The sequence below is a fragment of the Diabrotica virgifera genome, chromosome 6 (genome assembly GCF_917563875.1).
Source record: "Diabrotica virgifera virgifera chromosome 6, PGI_DIABVI_V3a".
Taxonomy (NCBI): Eukaryota; Metazoa; Arthropoda; class Insecta; order Coleoptera; family Chrysomelidae; genus Diabrotica; species Diabrotica virgifera.
In genome coordinates this window covers 59,420,672-59,426,671 of record NC_065448.1, presented here as the reverse complement: position 1 = coordinate 59,426,671, position 6,000 = coordinate 59,420,672, and positions in this window count along the sequence as shown.

Below are 6,000 nucleotides of genomic sequence, written 5' to 3'. Positions count from 1 at the left end.
GAAAATTTAAGTCAGTGCAGTCTTGGCAATGTCATCTGAGGATTAACGGAATATGTGGTTCAATAATCTCGTTATTGATAAATATAGGGTTGGCATGTGTGTTAAACATTTTATTAAGTGACAATAATAGCCCATAATCCATTAGTAAAAACAAAAATACCCATATTTTAAGTCTTATAACCATAACGAATGGGGCAATGCAAATAGTTTAATTATTATTAATAAATATATCTTTAAAAATCTAATTAAGCGGCATAGTTTGTTGGGTCGATCCTTTGTGATTCGTTGAGCATCAATCGTTAATCAACCATGTGGTCATACATAATGCAAAGTGCATCATTTGTGTTAAAAACATTAAATAAAAAAGCAACAATAATTCAAAACATTTTGGAAACTACCAATCTAAGTGCCTATATGTATCATAATATTTAGTCACGGTTGTACCTGTAAAAGGACAAAAAGCTAAAACATCGACTAAAAGAACAAACAAAAATATTTGAAATGAATTTCGACTCGATTCAAGTTCACTGTTTAACCCGGGTATGACAATACTAAAAGGCACCGTTAGGAAAATATTCCAATTTACCGTTCAGAGAACCCGTATGAAACGAGTCTGTGTACTCTTATACAGAGTATAGCATTAGTAAAATAAGAAAATCTACGATTTCGTTTTGATTTAAATCTGTCTCCCTCCATCCACCGATAGTACTATTTCTAGGTCTACTTGTTGTCAAGGAGGCTCTGAGGAAGACAAATTTACACCAACACGACCGTAGGTTCTCGATATAAATTAAAACTATTTATATCGCAGTATGGTTAGAACGTCCTCTAACGGGGAATAAGTGAAATGAATTTCGACTTGATTTAAGTTCTCTGTTTAACCCAGGTGTGACAATACCAAAAGGCACCGTTAGGAAAATATTCCAATTTACGGTTCAGAGAACGCGTATGAAACGAGTCTGTGTACTCTAATACAGAGTATAGCATTATACACTGGGCTAATTAGCAAAATACAAGGAAAAGTTATTTACCAGCAATTTTATTGCTGAAATCGAATCTTATTATTGTATGTATTAATAATATAGGTATGCAAATTCCGCAGATAGTGTGCTACTTTTTTTATAAACAAAATGGCGCCCGAAAATCGTGTTTTTTTCAATTTTTGCTCTATAACTCCAAAGATTTTAAATTTACACCAAAAATACTCAAATAAAAATTCACCGCAATTAAATTCTGCAAAGAGACGTGTTTCTCCCGATTCATTTCGACGAAAACTTTCCCCGGAAAAAGCGGGTTTTTCCAACAAAATCTTTAATTTTCCACTAAAATTTTAGATAAGTAATTGTTAATCAATAATTAAATAGCTTGGTAATGTAAAAGCCCTTTTCATATAGATTATAATTCCAGAAGCCGATGGAAATTTAATGAAGAGTTTAGCAACAATTGAATTGTTAATTAAAATTTTACGGTCGCTATAATAACGACAATAATTATGGTCCATAAGAATAGCTATGATTTTTTCATAAAAGTATACTACAGCTATCTAATGCACTTTACAGAATTAAAATTGGAATATTTAAGCGGCCTCAAGAATATTTTAAAGTTATAAACAATTTTCTAGCTTATAAACAAATATAATATCTCGGTAAATATTAAACTATATTAAATCATGAAAACAGCATTCGAAAATTAGCGACAGGATGCTTCTTCTAAAAGAAAAAACGTTTAATTGCTACTAGTGGTTCCAAAGATACAACCGGTCAAAGTTGACCAGAATTTACGGCAAAGATATAAACAATAGGATCATAATTTTCAAACCGTCTCCTTTTTGTTTTTGCCCTCTTTCTTCACACCAATTTCCATATGTTTAAAATACTTATAACATATATTATTATAATAAAAACTATCGGTAATACGTGTGAAAATTGCCAAAGGAGCAAAAATTCCAATCAAAAATTAGGTTGGAGAAAATGTAACCCTCAAAGTTCAAAATCGGTATACGTTAAAAAAATGCATTTTCTCGGCTTCCCATGGAGCAATTTCCTTCATTCTTTTTTTGTTCCCTAATAACTCGAGTAGAGCCATCGAACTAACGCATTATTAAATGTAAAACTTGTTTTTGTTTTGTTATAATAGATTAATTTATTTATAAGGACAGAAAACTACATATTTTTTCCAGTTGTAGGCTTTTTTTTTAGATAAACTTACTACAGGTGTACCTTTTAAAGTTGAAAACATAAATATTCTCATTTGAAAGCTGTATAATTATTTAAACAAATTAAAATTTTGTGTTATAATAAATAAATTAATTTATTATAACAAAACAAAAGCAAGTTTGACATTTGATAATGCGTTAGTTCGATGGCTCTACTCGAGTTACTTGGGAACAAAAAAAGAATGAAGGAAAATGCTCCATGGGAAGCTCAGAAAATGCATTTTTTTAACGTATACCGATTTTGAACTTTGAGTGTTACATTTTCTCCAACCTAATTTTTGATTGGAATTTTGCTATTTTTGGCAATTTTCACACGTATTATCGATAGTTTTTATTAAAATAATATATGTTTTGAGTATTTTAAGGATATGAAAATTATTGTGGAGAAAGAGGACAAGAATAAAAAGGTGACGGTTTGAAAGATATGATCCTATTGTCTATATCTTTGTCGTAAATTCCGGTCAACTTTGACCGGTTGTGTCTCAGGAACTACTCATCATAATTAAACGTTTTTTCTTTTAAAAGAAGAGTCCTGCCGCTGTTTTTCGAATACCGTTTTTACGATTTTATTTAGTTTCATATTTCCCGAGATATTCTATTTGATTATAAGCCAAAAAATTCTTTATAATTGTAAAATATACCTGAGGCCGCTTAAATAGTCCAATTTCAATTCTGTAAAGTACGTTAGATAGGTATAGTGCCTTTTTATGAAAAAATCATAGTTATTCTTATGCATCATAATTATTGTCGTTTTTATAGCGACTGTAAATTTTTAATTAACAATTCAATTGTTGCTAAACGGTTTATTCAATTTCAATCGGCTTCTGGAATTATAATCTATAAAAAGGGCTTTTACATTACCAAGTTATTTAATTATTGATTAACAATTACTTATCTAAAATTTTAGTTGAAAATTAAAGATTTTGTTGGAAAAATCCGCTTTTTCCGGGGAAAGTTTTCGTCGAAGTGAATCGGGAAAAACACGACTCTATGCAGAGTTTAATTGCGGTGAATTTTTATTTGAGTGTTTTTGGTGTAAAATTAAAATCTTTGGAGTTATAGAACAAAAATTGAAAAAAACACGATTTTCGGGCGCCATTTTGTTTATAAAAAAAGTAGCACACTATCTGTGGACTTTGCATAATTATATTATTAATATATACAATCATAAGATTCGATTCCAGCAATAAAATTGCTGGTAAATAACTTTTCTCAAAAATGGCGTATTCTCCGATAATTAGCCCAGACTATTAGTAAAATAAGAAAATCTACGGTTTCGTTTTGATCTAAATCAAGAGGAGACAGATTTTAGTCAAAACGAAACCGTAGATTTTTCTTATTTTACTAATGCCATACTCTGTATTAGAGTACACAGACTCGTTTCATACGGGTTCTCTGAACCATAAATTGGAATATTTTCCTAACGGTACCTTTTGGTATTGTTATACCTGGGTTAAACAGAGAACTTGAATCGAGTCGAAATTTATTTCACTTATTCCCCGTTAGAGGGCGTTCTAACCATACTGCAATATAAATAGCCTTAATTTATATCGAGAAGCTGAGGTCGAGTTGGTGTAAATTTGTCTTTCTCAGATCCTCCTTGACAACAAATAGACCTAGAAAAAGTACTATCGGAGGATGGAGGCAGACAGATTTAAATCAAAACGAAACCGTAGATTTTCTTATTTTACTAATGCCATACTTTGTATGTATTAGAGTACACAGACTCGTTTCATACGGGTTCTCTGAACCGTAAATTGGAATATTTTCCTAACAGTGCCTTTTGGTATTGTCATACCTGGGTTAAACAGAGAACTTGAATCGAGTCAAAATTCATTTCACTTATTCCCCGTTAGAGGGCGTTCTAACCATACTGCGATATAAAAAGTTTTAATTTATATCGAGAAGCTACGGTCGTGTTATTATAAATTTGTCTTCCTCAGAGCCTCCTTGACAACAGGTAGACCTAGAAATAGTACTATCGAAGGATGGAGGGAGACAGATTTAAATCAAAACGAATCCGTAGATTTTCTTATTTTACAAAAATATTTTTCCTAGCTGGCAAAGCAGAATGTTTAAATACGTTTATTAAATATCTGAAAATACCTTTGGCTAGATTTAATCGGTATTTAAAAAGAGTTGATTCAAAAGAATTGACTAAGATCATGGATGAGAAAAGCCGGTTACCCAGCGACAAATGCCTGAAGAGCAAAACAAAGGATTACGGAAGATATAAGCAATTTTTTTCATGTATGTTGAAAGAAATAAAAAGAAAACAGAAAGTCAAATAGGCAGCCATCATCCTACTTGACGAAGAAAAATATGTAGCAAAACCATCAGCAGAATGCAGTGGACTTTGGTTGGCAATTCTAAAAGAAGAAGCCAACAACAAGAGCATACCAACAACAGCGAATTAAGTGAAGTCGCAGAACAAGGCATCTACAATCTCATACACAATACATACCTATACAATACACGAACACAAATCTATGTTAAAAAAATTAAAAAATTTTAAGTCATACAATCACATCTACGAATATTTGATATCCCTAGAGTAGTAGCACCACCCTCAAAATGTGTTTTCATCCACACCCTTGCTGTGGCCTACATGATCTAGGCCAAATATGTCAATTTTTGAAAAGACGTACATAATCAGATAAGACTACATTGTAAATCTTCCATGAATTTTTTAAACTAGTATTTTTTGGGAACGAATTTCGTAGAGCAAATCGAAACGTAAAACATTAGTTAAATAAATATGTAATTTTCATTACACCGATAAATGTGGCTTAATAACTTTATTACAAATTATACATGCCACAACAAAGCAGTTTTAAAACCTTTAAAAACCTGTATAATAAATTTTCAGGTGTTTTTTACTAGCATAGTACTATATTTTAGAAAACTCACCAAACACAAATTTAAAAACTTTAAAATACTTTTTTCTACAACCACTATTCAGAGTGCACTTTTCTGCACGGTTTTATGTTAGCAAACTTGATATTTTCTCACAGTATAAGATATTTGACATTAGTGTGCAGAAAAGTGACGTTTCTGTGCCGCAAAGTTCTTTTCTGCACAGTTGACTACTTCATTCTGAGTAACGTTATATTCTGTTTACATCCGTGGACTACCGCATTCTGAGTAACGTTATATTCTGTTTACATCCGTGGTTAAACTTTAGACAAATATATAACCTATAAGACAATTATTATATTTAACTATAGTATAGAAACTAAATTATGGATGTTACAACTGTTTTATTTTACAATTTTATTCTTATTAAACATTTTATAATTATCAAATAACCAATAAGGATTTAGCAACCTGTGCAAGAGACGTCGAATGAAGTAGGTTTTGTGTAAATCCGTGACTGCATAAATATAATGTCAATAATGTGTAATAATTGTTTAAATTTAAACAAATTAAGGCAGTGCATTAATTTTTTAACTGATTTCTGTGTAATTTATTTAGGTATAAGGAATTTAAATTGATTAGTAGGTATTAATTAAATATAGTTTAAAATTTATCACATAGGTACCTATTACAATTAATCGTCGTTTGGAAATTGTGATTTTTATTTTTAGGAAAAACTGTGCTTGTAGAAAAAGTATAGTGTGAAACACGTGAAGAAAGATAATTTCTCACTCGTTTGAATTGCGGCACTCGCTTGCGCTCGTACCGCAACTTTTCAAACTCGTGAGAAATTAGTATCTTTCTGCACTTGTTGCACAATATACTATTTCTACGAGCGTGAATAAGTCTACTTTTCCGCACGCGTTTTA